This window comes from Colletes gigas, unplaced genomic scaffold (assembly GCF_013123115.1).
Source record: "Colletes gigas isolate AHSC1104 unplaced genomic scaffold, ASM1312311v1 Colletes_gigas_Sc00059, whole genome shotgun sequence".
Lineage (NCBI taxonomy): Eukaryota > Metazoa > Arthropoda > Insecta > Hymenoptera > Colletidae > Colletes > Colletes gigas.
In genome coordinates, this window is record NW_025106688.1 from 277,350 (window position 1) to 292,468 (window position 15,119).

Consider the following 15,119-nt stretch of genomic DNA (forward strand, 5'->3'; position numbering starts at 1 on the left):
TTTGTAAAATGCTATCAGAACATTTATAAATAAATATAAAGCATTGTTATATAGTTAGAATTTGAAAAAAAAATACTAAGTCCAGAAGAGAGACTCGAACCTACGGTAAAAAAACTTCCAGCGGTTCAGCAGTCGGACACTCTAACGCTTTTTTTTTTTAACGAACGTTTATTGTGCCAAGAAAACAGTTATAAATATATATACAAAGGGGTACAATAAACCTAAACGTACAAACGGCTAACTTATAACTAGGACTACTATTTAGACTAATGGCTCAACATAGAGCTCGCGTAATCTTAACATTAAATAATGTCCGTCGCACTTAATGCTACTTTCAGGATATTTTTAAGAATAGTTCCTTATACTAGGGGCAAGATTTAATATTTTGTATAGAAAAATGGCACCAAAAAAACTATACAAAGCGAAATTAAATCCAGTTACATCCAGAGGGAGAGAATGTTTACGATTAAATAAAAGATAATATACTTAAGATACTGGGATCATTTAAGTTCCCTGCAACCACCAGTACTTGCCAATGTTGAGTCTATGTTTATCTTTTTCGTCGATGCTTGAGAGTCTGTAGTGGTGACGTATGTTTGCGTTATCTTGTGATAAGTTTCTGTCGTAGAGTATTGTCTTGTCGTTTTTGTTTCGTCTGGCGTGGTATATTAGTGGGATGTTGTCTTTATTCTGTATATAGCCTTCGCTGTCTAGGTGGATGAATGATTCTGGGGGAGTGTAGCCTGTCAATCTTGTTTTGTCGAGGTATATTGGGTTTGGGTATGTAGAGCCAAAGATTAAACTATTTAAATGGATTTTGCGGGTGTTTGCCCAGTGGTTTCTAATTAATTTTAATATAAACATGTCAATTCGTTTGATTTTAGCGTCTTCGTAGAGTTTGTAGTTACTGTATAGTTTTATGAAGTTCGATTCGGGAGTTCTATATTTATTTAAGCATGCTCTTAGGCATTTTCGCTCAAAAAGTCGTAGTTTTTCCATCGTTCCGGCACTGATATTAAACCAAATTGGGCATGCATATGTTAAAATAGGTCTAACTAGGGATTTATAGCAAAGGATTTTAACAGACGAGTTTAGATCCTTTGAATAGAAGAGACGTTTGTGGGCGAAAAATGCTTTTCGAGCTTTGTCTAACTGGGACACTCTAACGCTGCGCCATCGACGCCGTTGAAAATATCGTTGATTTTTTAGGATATATACACCCAATGGTTGGCTTTATTTTATTTGTTTCAATTGTTATGTAATTCTGCTTAGTGTAGAAACATTAAACAGTCTACAAAACACTTATATATTGAAGGATGCATAAAAATTCAACGTGTAAGTTACTCTAATACGCAGAAAACGAGGAAAAACTCGGTTTTTATTTTTTTTCACTGCGGCGCACCAAAATGAAAAATCTGAAAAAAATTGAGAGTAATAGTAATAGTAATACCTGTTTACTGTAAAAGTATAAAAGTAGTTCCGGGCCTCCTTCAATACGTAATCGGCATTTTTCGGCATTTTTTGCTGTTTTTTATTTTTCACTACCTGGTTCTTCAATCAAAAAATCTGAAAATCTCCCAAAGTATGTGCCCCGGTACCCGAAATGTCTCTGAATTTTTTTACATTTTTTTACTCAATAGGTCAAGAGAAATAATTCAAAAACATGATTTTCGTTTTCACCCCATTACTACCCCCACGGTCGAGATTTCAAGTTAAAAATTTGCACACAGGGGTTATTTTTTTTTTGCTATCGAATGACCCGTGGCTCGTTCCATTCGGTTTGGGGGCACATTTGACCCCCTTATTCGGCTATACCCTTTGTATCTAGAAAAAAAAACAATAAATTTTCTCTTAATCTATATGAGTACGGCTAGAGAAATACGTAGGAGATCTTCGATAAGTTAATTGTAACATTATTTATTGACAAATGATTGTCCCATTTTTTGTACAAAATTGAACTTTCTACTTCAAATGCTCGCCAATCACACAAAAATCCCCTACGTATTTCTCTAGCCATACTCATGTACATTAAGAGAAATTTTTTTGATTTTTTCCAGATACAAATTTGCGTTAGTTACACTACAAGCCGCAGAGCGCCACAACTTTAAAACACACCTCGCGAGAATGACTTCAGCGTCGCCATTTTGCACTATTTTTGAATAAATATTTTTTTTGACACTTAACGACATGGTTCATAATATTCTTGAATATTATTATCCTCTTACTTTTCCATCCATCCAAAAAAAATTGCAAAAAAACGCTTTATTTCAGGTTTTTACAGTGTCCTTAAGTAGTTTCTGGTTGTCTAAAATACAGCGTTTACCTCGTGAAAATTTTACGAATTTGACTTGTTAGAGCCAACGTGTTAATAGTACATTGCGTAATAAACTCTGAGAACATAACACGAGTGTAATATGAAATCGTGTCGATGCAATAGATTTTTACGTAGATTCTATTAATTAACGAATAATGAAATAAGAATGTGAGAACAATCCATATTAATTATTGAATGTATCCTGAAACGTGAATGGATGTAACGTATGATCGGTAAGCGTAAAATAACGGTAGAGTTGCCGCAGAAAGGAAGACGTTTCGTCATTCGTTTTTTAGCTTGATGCTATACGTATACCTATATTATCGTACGTACGTCGATTAGACGTACATATATACTAATTGCAAAAACGAAACATGCGTATTATGTTGATTTACGGCATACCAACGCAACCACGTACGCGATATGGTTACAGGTTTCATGCATCGTCTGTTTAAACTTTACTAATAAGCAAAGGTCCTAAAGTGTAACGCTGATATTTTTATGAGCTTTTGCGAAATGACAGAGCTTAAAAAATTGAAGCTAATGGTACGTTTTCGTACACACAGATAAACCGTTTACTTACAATGTTTTTCGTTCTAAGCAAAAATTTCACAGCGACTCCATTCGTTTTGTCAACAGAATAATAATCATGTATGGAGCTTATAACGCGTTAGTTTCAACGCGTCTCGCGTTGTTCGCTACAGGAGTTGAATGTTCTCGAATACGAAATTTTTGTCACGTTCATCATGTTCCTAACATTTATCTCGCGTCAACTAACTGCACATTTTACCGTTTCACGTATCGATTCGTATTGCCGTTCCGCCACAATTTTCTCACTCCATAAGAATTACGATCTTCCAATGATCCTCAGTTTTATTAGGGGGACCGGAAAGTAATGTCGTTTTTTTACATTAAATTTAAACAGATAAATTTTGAACAAGTTTGTATTTTTAATCAATGATGTAATCACCCTCGTTATCAACAACCTTTCGCCATCTAGTGTGCAAATTTTCAATGCCGGATCAATAAAAATCAATTGGTTTTTGAGCAAAATATCTGGAGATGGCATTTTGGCAATTATCCAAATTTTCAAATTTTTTGCCACTTAGAAATTGTTGTAGCGATTTGAATAGAAAAAATAGGTCTGCATTTACAGTTTGTCCAGGCTTCAGCACTTCAAAATGAACGACCCCGCGAATACTCTACCAAACACACAAAAGCGCCTTTTTGGGGTGTAAACCTGGCTTAGCTGTACTTCTTGGCTATTCATTCGGAGAGAGCAACTGCCATTTGCGTTTTGAATTATCATACAGGACCCACTTTACATCTTGAGTGGTCAAACGATCAAAAAATGGTTCTGTATTGCGCCGCTGTAGCAATAAGTTGCATGTGGTGGGCCGGTTAGCTTTGTTTTCTTCGGGCAGGTTACACGGGGATCAAACACCTGTTCTGCTTACTTTAGCAATCTGCTGCAAATGTTCTTGAATGTTCCTCGATTGTCTGACACGGATTTGCTTCCACTTCCGCCATTAACATGTCATTGTCTAAAGTTGTTGATCTTCCTGATCGATACGAATCAAAAAGATCAAAATTATCGGATTTGAACTTAGAAAACCACTTTTGACATTTACGAACGTCCAATGCACTTGGATAAACATCTCAAATGTTTTTGGTAGCAACTGTTGCGTTACTACCCTTGTGAAACTCAAAAAGCATACAGTTCCGGATATGTACCTCTTCTGGTATTTGGCTCGCCATTTCACCATAAATTGCAAAAAACATTCAAGATTTAATTATATACGAGTAAACAGGTCACTCTAACCATGCAATGTCTTTGGCACGACTTTGAAGTACACAATGAGCTGATAAATGACAAACAAATATCTATATACGCAGAAACGACATTACTTTCCGGCCCCCCTAATAAATAAAGTATTTAGGGATGAGTATTTCGAATTTCTAATAATTAATACTTACTTATTGTTTGTTAGAGATTTGTAAGAGAATCTTCTTTTCTCAGCCGAGAAACTCTAGGCAAAATTTCTTGTCAGACATTAAATGCTTCGATTAAGAAAGTTGATTACGTTTTATTACGAAAGCGAGGTGTTTTTACGTCAATGTGCAAGCAAACAATTTATTAAAAATCTATAATTAAATGATCTCGTGGATAGTATCATGTTGGCGCGAAAAAACATTATGGGTATTCCTAATATCACTTATGTATGAAGAAATACGTGCATACGTAAGAAGTTGCTTGTTTGGACAAAGTAGGCGTGATATGTGAAAGTAATTAATTGTTAAGTTCATCACCATTGCTAATTCACTCGAGCGTAGTTCTTGCTCTTTGCTTTCATTATATCCGCTTTCCATTGTTCTCCGTTATGCCGGTTGATTCCATGGCGGGTATCCGCTAACCGGAAACAGCCTGGAAAAACGCGATACCCGGAGGATCGACACCTATGGCTCCAAGCGTACAGACGAAGAAGTTTCTCCTTTTTTTTGTCTATACTTTTTGCCTTGAGTTTTTAAGTAAAGACACGTTCCTTCCTTATATGCACTTCTTTTTTTGTAGAGAAGCCGCATGCTTGCGCATAGATCATCGAAAAAAATTTGTACGTGATTATCGAAACCGCGAAAGCAAAGGATTGTCTTAAAGAATAGTAGACGTATGAGAAACGAGCGAATCTTAAAAATGTTATTGAACAACTAACTGTATTTTATTTATAAAATTGTTCCAGTGCTTCTCTAATTTTATCGTACAACATGCATTAATTTGGAGGCCTCGTGTTTTTCTGCAACCAGAAAAGTGAATCAGGAAACTTATAAACCAACCGAGTTTATCCACTCTCGCTATGCAATTAGAATTTATTCGCGAATGCAACGCTAGATGGCAGGACCTTACAGTGTGATAGGTGCCTATCTTCAACGCGTATTTTTTATTATTTATAAAAGCAATTACAATGTATGAATAAATATTACATTTATTAATTTCGAATAATAATAATGAATATAAACATATTATTTTGAATAAATATTGCGCGACCTTAAAAGTCGCATAAAAAGTAAAATTTTGTTATTATGACGTTGAGTATACTTTTAATAAATTAGAGTTCATGTTTACATTTTATACAGGGGTAAACAAATTGAGTTTCTTGTCACATTTTCTATCCTCGAAATAATCGCACAATTCACATGAAACCATAAAATTAATTATGATTGCAACACAAGTGAAACATCGGTACATTCGATATACTGTGCTATATTTTAATAAAGAGGTTAGAACGTGGGAATAAAGCTGATTTACTCGTGTTTAAAAATGCTGACGTTGTGAAGTAGACACAACGACGAGACTCGGGGTGGGTGGATTAAAAAATAGACGCGGAGAACAGCTCGTATCACAGTGTGATGACTCATCACCCTTGCGTTAATGTAGCGAAAAAATCTGATCGGCGTCACACTAACTGCTTATAAACGCTATTTGTCGACTTCTCTTCGCATGTACATATACATATGTACGTATAACGTGTTCAATACAGGAGTCGACTTCGGCGTAGTCTGTCGATCACACGTATGAAAACAACAAACAATTTCTGATTTCCGGCGTTTTGGTCGCAAACCTTTTGCATCTCTTTTTTTAAACTAAAATAGACGTGCAATTATTTAATCGATAAAAATTTATTTTTAAACGCCATACACTTATTAACGAAAACAAACATAGTTCAAAGTTTAAAATCAACTATAGTAGATGTGGTAAGTATTCGTACACTGAACAATTTCAAACATAACTACAGTGAGCGAAATTCATATAGACGCACCTAAACAAATATGATTTTTGGAACTATAAATTTTAAATTCAAACGAGGCGAATATAATAACGACAGAAGAGTAAAAATATATTTACGTGCTGTAGAAATTTACATGTTTATATTCAAGTAAACATGTATATAGATTTATTTATTTATACAGTCTTATTCTCTGTGCGAAATTCGTATAAACGCACAACAAGAAAAAACAAAATAAAACGAAATAAAACGAAACTTATATTATAATTATAAATTTAATATTTTGTACGGTAATAGAAATTTTGTTTGATTATTATTTTCATTGACTTTGATTAATTTTGATTGATTATTAGAAAATAATTTGACTATAAATTTAATATTTTGTATGACCATCATACATTATTTTGAATTAACGTAAACATTCGACTTGGCATTGAATTTATGAGATTATTTATTATGGTAATAGGAATCCCTTCCCAGTGTGGCGCTGCTTCCTGCTGTTAGGGGATCTCGTGAGAATTCCGTAGGAGGGCAGAAAAGGAAAGGAGGGGGCGCGTTTCGTCCGGGCCTGCCAGTGGACTCATCAGTAAGGCTTTCTAGCAGGCCCTGCCTTAGACGACTGGGATATTGGGAAGTCGTTCGAGGAGTGTATATGTATATAGCAACGGAGGGGTCGATCGAGCGCTTGTGAGAGCGCGACCCCTCTGGTGGCGAGCATGGGAGGCGACGCCACACCAGCATCGTTTCATTTCTTCTTTCAGAGCAGCAGTATCGGTGAATTGGCGGCCATTTACATATATGTATGTACTTACAGGATGTTCGGCCAGCCCTGAGAAAAATTTTAGTGGGAGATTCTAGAGGCCAAAATAAGACGAAAATCGAGAATATCAATTTCTTGACTAAGGCTTCATTCAAAACTTATTAAAAAATTAAATTAAAAAAATTTTAAACCATTCTGAAAAAATTACTTTTGGTTACGGAGGTAAATTATAATCATTTTTGGTGAATAGACATACTCCCGAAATCCTGCGCATTTTCGAGAAAAAAATTCAGTACCGGCGGAACTTTAAACGTTAATAACTTCGTAACGAAGCCTCCATCAACAAATTGGTATTCTTAATTTTCGGCCTATTTTGGTCTCTAGAATCTCCCATTACAATTCTTCCCAGGGGTGGCCGAACACCCTGTATAAGGCTTTGTGAAATTAAAAAAAAAAACAGATACTTCCAAATTAGGGTTTAAAGACACGCATGAAATTACAGGGAAGCATTTCTGGCCTCACATTAGATTTTCGGTAAGGAATCTTTTTCTTGAAAATGCGTAGGATTTCGGGGGGTATGTGTAATGACCAAAAATGATTGTCATCGACTCCTGCAACCGAAAATAATTTTTTTAGAACGATTTCAAATTTTTTAATTTAAATTTTTAGTAACCTTTTAACGAAGCCTCCATCAACGAATTGGTATTCTTGATTTTCGTCTTCTTCTGACCTCTAGAGACTCTCATTAAAATTTTTCCCAGGGATGGCCGAACACCTTGTATAGTTTTGGCCATTATACCCCATAAGTTTTCAATTGGGTGCACGTCAAGATTACATGCAGGCCATTCAATTAAAGGGATGTCCCGCACCTTAAACCATTCACGGGAATATTTTGAAACGTGGATTGCTGCGCTGTCTTGTTGAAATATAAATTTACGTTCGCCAACTGTATCTTCCAAAAATGGAATTAATGCTGCATCTAACATGTCGACGTACTTTTCTGAATTTATTTTGCTCTTAATAAAACAAAGTTTTAGTTTTCCGTATGAAGAAAATGCGCCCCAAATCATTACATTTCCACCATGGAAATTTCTGGATAATTTTTAGGGTCATTTTTTTCACGTAAATCGTACCAGTAGGAACTGTATGCATCTGTACCGTCTAAATTTAATTTGTTCTCATCCGAAAAAATGATTCTCTTCCATTCATCAATCCAGTGAATATGGTTTTTTGCATATTCCAGTCGAGCAACCTGTCGCAGCACAATTTTTTCCATAATTTTCTTTCAATTTTGAAAAATTGCGTACTGCACACTCTGAACGATGAATTTCCTTTGCTATTTTTGTATTTGATTCACCTCGTCTATTTAAAATTGCTATTGTAGCTTTTTCGTCGAAATTTCCTCTTGGCATTCTTCTCCTTTTTATTAAAACCAATGTATTATGAAATGTATTACCAAATATAGTTTAATACTACACAATTCAACAATATAAAGCACTTACCACTGTTATTTCTCTCAAAATTAATCGAAACAAAGCACTGCGTTCATACGAATTTCACACTTGCAAACACTATTATGAACGTTTTATTCTGCTTCTTGACTCTGTAAGTAAGTTAAACAAATTAAAACAGGAACGTTGACAATTGGAGCCATATAAACAAAACAAAGCTTTCTGACAACGTTGTCAATTTTCTACTTTCAAATAAGAAGAAATATTCGTAAAATTTTTAGTGCGTTTATACGAATTTCGCTCACTGTATGTGAAATTATTGTTTATTAGCTATATTCTTTTTTACAAACAATGAGTCAGTACATGTTTCGGGACATTTCTAGAATACATATAAAACAAGAAAGTAGTTATGCGTGCAAAATTAACAAAAAGGAAGAAAATTGACAGAAGTAACGATATGTATTGGTACAATTTTCAATTTTTTGAAGATTTATAGAAAAGAATGTAATTTAAAGTAAATAGCTCCCTGGATGATTAGGATCCCTAAAATGAACGTGGACCTTGTAGACCGATCGAAAATCCAAATAAGCAGACTAGAACATCGAATTAATTTTCAAAAACTGAACGACAAGTACTCGATGTATACAAAAATCTACACCGACGCATCAAAAGCAAACGAAGAACCGGGGCTCGCCATCATTATAGGAAATTGTTTCATACGCATGACGCTCAAAACTGAATCATCTTTTCGGACTCCATGAGTATTACCAAAGTCCTGGAAACTACAAGCAAAAGAAATCAACACGAAATCATCCAGAGGATACAGAAAAATTACACCGAACTAATCAAAATAATCATAACCATCGTTTGGATTCCGTCTCATCAAGGCATTTCCAGAAATGAATTAGCAGATTCTGCAGCTAAGGAAGCTTCAGACTCAACACTTTCACAAACTAAATTGCATATCCCATTCCAAGATCTTACAAACCGTATAAAATTCTCGATAAAAGAAGAATGGAATAAAAAATGGAACACAAATAGTGATACTATCAGCAACATAGTACAAAAACAAATCATATTCTATACAAATGTAAAATATTCGATCAGTAAAAGTTCTTTGCGCTCGCATTATTTTCTCCATAGACTCCTAAAATGTGGTTGTTTCGAAAATATTGGATCGATTGTAGGCGTCACTGTATCAGGGTGGTTTAGCGTATATTTTCCCACCGTGAGTTGAAGTTCGTGCGCGACGTGTAATATTAATCAGAAAAGGGCGCGCTAGAGAAGAGTATTCAAGTAGCAGTACTAGTTCTCAGAGGAAGACTAAAGAGCAAAGACTCAGACTTCCAGTTTTAAGACTGAAGAACACGGGAGAGCTTATCATGCTGTCTGAAAGGGATATTGTGTGAAGTTCTCTGGTGCATGCTCTTTACATCCTCTTGTACCCTGTCGTGTCGGTGATAACACTGAAGCTTGATTCATGCATTTCAGTTTCGCGTTTGTATTATGTCTTGCGCATCGCTGCAGAAAATATTAAAAATTATAAACTTTTGTACGAATCGTTTATTATAGAAATCCTATTTATAGTTTTAATGTTTGACTAATTAAATATATTGAAATGCATGATATAAGAAACAATTGTATTAGAAGCATGCGATAAAAGAGTTGATATGTCGCGTAATATTGTTAGAACAAAGCTGTTCGATAAGATTAGATCAGGAATCAATTTTTGTAGAAGTAAAATAGATAAAACAATCGTTTCTATTGAAGAAAATTTTAAGATTAGTTACACAGATAAATCACTCATCGATAAGGATTTAAATAAATAATGGACGAAACAATATACAGGCGGTATAAGATATTCGTAAAAGTGGAGATTATAGTCACGATAAACTATTTGTAGTAAAGAACGTCAGTGTTGAGCATGCCTGTCCTTGTTGAGTACGTCGTCGAGTATCCAAAAATATGTTTCAACTCGAACTCGTCTCTGAAATTGCGATCATATTTTCTACTACACATTACGTAATTGAAACAACATGCCGATACCAGAATTTATCTTATCTCGTGAATGAAAATCTTGTCGCTAGCGAGTGCAATATATTCGATTGACTACTAAAAAGCCTTGTCCGATCGTAGGAGATCTTAACGTCTTAGTAGAACTAATTGGGACGCACGTAACAAATTCTTTGTGTGACATTTAATTTTCCGCTCATCGTCGTCTTCTGTCACGCGTGTACATTCGCGTAAATCAACATGCACACGTTTATGTTAATGCACACGATGCATGGCTTACAGTGATATCCATAAATGGCACACGAGTGTGAATTGTAGTTATCAATTGTAAAGGTTGTGTAATTGTACGACGTTCGCCGTTGAGACAAAAATAGAGCTTACGTAAAACATTGTAATGGAATGTAGACCACTGAAATTTTTACTCATATTTTTTCATATTCGCTAACGCTCAAAATTTTGAGCACGAAAGTTAACGAGACACATTTTACGGCCACTTATCTGTTTTTGTATTATTTAGTACTGTCTTCGTTTAAAAGGATACGACAGGTACCATAAGCAAAGTTTCTAATATCAGCGAGGCAGCATCATTTAGTCTTTGTTCGAAGTCGATGATATCTAGGTCATCTTCCTCCCTTATAATCGCTGATGCCAGCGAACCAATTGCTGTTAGAACGGTCTCGGCCAAAAATCTTGTGTCTCTTTCATGTGACCATCACGTTTTATCGCAGCTACTGAAAGAGTTGCATCTTTGAACGTGAGCTAGGTGTAGTTTCACTTCAAGTACTTCGGGGTCCGTTGGGTTCTCTTCTAACGCTTCCAAATACTGTTAATCAAGATTTTTCGTTGCTTTAATACCTTTGTTTTCTTTATTCGACTGTGCTTCATCAGCCGCCTCTGGAAGAGGGATCATGCATAAGCTTCCACCGATGTTGTGTTTACTGCTATTCAATAATATGCCGTCTGTTAACTAGATTCTGACACTTTGGGGCCTACGCAAACGTTGCAAACTGCACCCTTTTCATGTTAAAATTACGGTTCTACTACAAATTTCATTGGTTAATAAATAACTCTGCCCTATTATTTGTGGTGTTACAAATTAAATAACCTTAGCATTTTTGTAAATATTTCGGTATTCTGAATTACCAACGGTATTCCAAATATGCCGCACTTCCTCTACTATTCCGACTAAACTTTATTGATAACTATTTCTATTAGCTGTTCACTCGATTTAGTCCGCAACTGTAAGTGATTATCGACGGAAAGAAGTTTTGTCAATGTATCAATTGTTTTTATAAAGTTGTCGCATAAATATCAACAAGGAGAATTGCAAACCCGATTTTAAGAGATATTTTTTTAGATATTTATGATTAAAGTTTCGCTGCTCATTGAATAATTGTGAAGTTGAAGGCAGGTAGTTGTCGTGGCTCAATTCTTCCCGAAGGATTCCGATTTCCATGCAAGTGTACGAATACCTTTGTTTTACTGATTGTGGGTTAATGTTGCATTAGATATTGAATAGAATCGTTACAAAGTGTTGTTGAATACAGTAAGAAAAATTCGTATAAACGCACTTCAATACGAAGTTTTCCTCTTATTTGAAAGTAGAAAACTGGCAACGTTGTCAGAAAGCTTTGTTTTGTTTACATGGCTTCAATTGTCAACGTTCCTAAGTTTCAATTTGTTTAACTTACTTATACAGGGTGTTCGGCCACCACTGGGAAAAATTTTAATGGGAGATTCTAGAGGACAAAATAAGACCAAAACCAAGAAAAAATTAAATTACAAAAATTTCAAATTATTCTGAAAAAATTATTTTTGGTTGCAGGGGACAATTACAATCATTTTTGGTCATTACACATACTCCCGAAATCCTACGCAGTTTCGAGAAAAAAAATTCCTTATCGAAATTATAATTTCTAGCCAGAAATGTCAGCCCGAATTTTCATGCGAATCTTTAAAACATCATAACTTCCGAACGGATTGGAGGATTTTAATATTTCAAACGACAAACAATGTATATTTTGGCGAAGAAAATGTAGAAATTCTAACAATATTGAAGAAGTTGTTCCTTGACCCGTACAATGAGAAAAACCCCATAAAAATGGTCTCTTTTTCAAACTGCCATAAGCCCTGCAATAGTGAATATATTTCAATGAAACTTTTTTCTGAAGTAGAGCTCACAGATACCTACAAAAAAGTATTAGACAACATTTCTGTAGGGGCGTTAAATAAAACTTACGAAAAATGAAAAACGAATTTTTAAGAAAAATCGACAGGAGGGGGTAGGTACCTAAATTTTCCGACGAAAAAAAAAGTTTGAAATCGTTCTGGAAAAATTATTTTCGGTTGGAGTGGTCAATTACATTCATTTTTGGCCAATAGACATACCCCCAGAATCCTATCCACTTTCCAGAAAAAAATTCACTACTGGCGGAACTTTAAACGTTAATAACTTTTTAACGAAGTCTCCATCAACAAATTGGTATTATTGATTTTTGTCCTATTTTGTCCTCTAGATTCCCCCATTACAATTGTTTTGAGGGGTGGCCGAACACCCTGTATAGTCAAGAAGCAGAATAAAACGTTCATAATAGTGTTTGCAAGTGTGAAATTCGTATGAACGCAGTGCTTTGTTTCGATTAATTTTGAGAGAAATAACAGTGGTAAGTGCTTTATATTGTTGAATTGTGTAGTATTAAACTATATTTGGTAATACATTTCATAATACATTGGTTTTAATAAAAAGGAGAAGAATGCCAAGAGGAAATTTCGACGAAAAAGCTACAATAGCAATTTTAAATAGACGAGGTGAATCAAATACAAAAATAGCAAAGGAAATTCATCGTTCAGAGTGTGCAGTACGCAATTTTTCAAAATTGAAAGAAAATTATAGAAAAAATTGTGCTGCGACAGGTTGCTCGACTGGAATATGCAAAAAACCATATTCACTGGATTGATGAATGGAAGAGAATCATTTTTTCGGATGAGAACAAATTAAATTTAGACGGTACAGATGCATACAGTTCCTACTGGTACGATTTACGTGAAAAAAATGACCCTAAAAATTATCCAGAAATTTCCATGGTGGAAATGTAATGATTTGGGGCGCATTTTCTTCATACGGAAAACTAAAACTTTGTTTTATTAAGAGCAAAATAAATTCAGAAAAGTACGTCGACATGTTAGATGCAGCATTAATTCCATTTTTGGAAGATGCAGTTGGCGAACGTAAATTTATATTTCAACAAGACAACGCAGCAATCCACGTTTCAAAATATTCCCGTGGATGGTTTAAGGTGCGGGACATCCCTTTAATTGAATGGCCTGCATGTAGTCTTGACGTGAACCCCATTGAAAACTTATGGGGGTATAATGGCCAGAAGTATATATGCAAATGGCCGCCAATTCACCGATACTGCTGCTCTGAAAGAAGAAATTAAACGTTGCTGGAAAGAGATTTCTATTATAATCAAATTATTTTCTAATAATCAAACAAAATTTTTATTACCATACAAAATATTAAATTTATAATTATAATATAAGTTTAGTTTTATTTCGTTTTTTCTTGCTGTGCGTTTATACGAATTTTGCACAGAGAATAAAACTGTAATAAATAAATAAATGTATATGTATATATGTTTACTTGAATACAAACATGTAAATTTCTGTAGCACATAAACATATTTTTACTCTTCTGTTGTTATTATATTCACCTCATTTGAATTTAAAACTTATAGTCCCAAAAAACATATTTCTTTAGGTGCATTTATACGAATTTCGCTCACTGTAGTAAAGGTTAACTTTTTGAAGCACGCTGGAATTAAAAGTGGGACATTTTTGGTCCCACCTCGAAATATTGCAATAGCTGCATGCGACATAGGTTTATATTTCGTCTTATTTACGTAAAGCAGTTGGTAATATCTTCAACCAATATTACAAATGTATTCACTTGTGTTGGCAACATTCAACATGCCAATACAAGTTCATCAATTGTTGCAAGCGGAAGGTTTATTGCGACAATCTTTTTTTCCTGGTTTTACGTGAAAAATCGTAGAAGTAATATATGATACCTTTATTAATAAAAATATACCAATTTTGTTTAATTTAAAACGCAACAAAATTTCTATTTTATTATCTGAAATTCTGTGTCGCAAAGTGTTAAAAATCGGTATATTAATCGGCAATGAGTTTGACACTGCACGCGATCGTGAGTGTCGGGACGTAACGGAGCAATTCGGGTGCATCCTCGCGGGCAGAGTAGTTGGCTCCGGTGGTCCGCTTTTTGTGTATGTCGCTGTACAGACCAGAGGGAGACTGCCGAACAGATATAGGAACACGTCGAAAAGCGAGCGCGGGCGCACTCGTGAAATCAGTCGTTCGCAGTCTACGCGAGTGTGACGGTGGTGTGCGGTGACGTCGCGACGCCGGCGCAGTCGCATCGATCGATTCCCAACGTTTTGCTGGCGGTGTACTCTCGCGGCTGGTGGCGAGGAAAGCTCAAAGTCGAACAGAGACGATATATCGAATAGAAAGAAGAGGCGTGTGCGTCTGAGAAAGAGGGAACGAAAGGCTGAGGGGGCGGATAGAACGAGAGGGAGGAAGCTGACGAAGGAAGAGAGCGCGAGAGAAAGGGTGTAGAGGCGAAGGGAGAATCGACAGACGGGTATTGGTGCGCGCGTGTCTTTTGGCGACACAACGCGTACAACGGAACGTGCAGGATCTCTCGACAAGGTGACAGATTACGGGGAAGGTTTGTTTCGAGCCGAAAAAAACAGCACCGGCAGTTTTTGCCTCCGTGT

General features: G+C 35.5%; 1 protein-coding gene across 6 annotated transcripts in view; it reads left to right on the plus strand.

Moving 5' to 3' along the window:
- LOC122403531 overlaps positions 1 to 15,119 on the plus strand; it is a 92,111-nt gene that overhangs the window by 29,930 nt on the left and 47,062 nt on the right. For 2 of the 6 annotated variants that reach the window (XM_043407090.1, XM_043407091.1), the window contains exon 1: positions 14,206 to 15,070. The exons of 2 other annotated variants lie outside the window; for them this stretch is intronic. The gene's annotated coding sequence lies outside the window, so the exon portion shown is untranslated. Of the gene's footprint in view, positions 1 to 14,205; positions 15,071 to 15,119 lie in introns of those variants that run through there. 2 more of the 6 variants (XM_043407092.1, XM_043407093.1) reach the window with 2 other exon arrangements.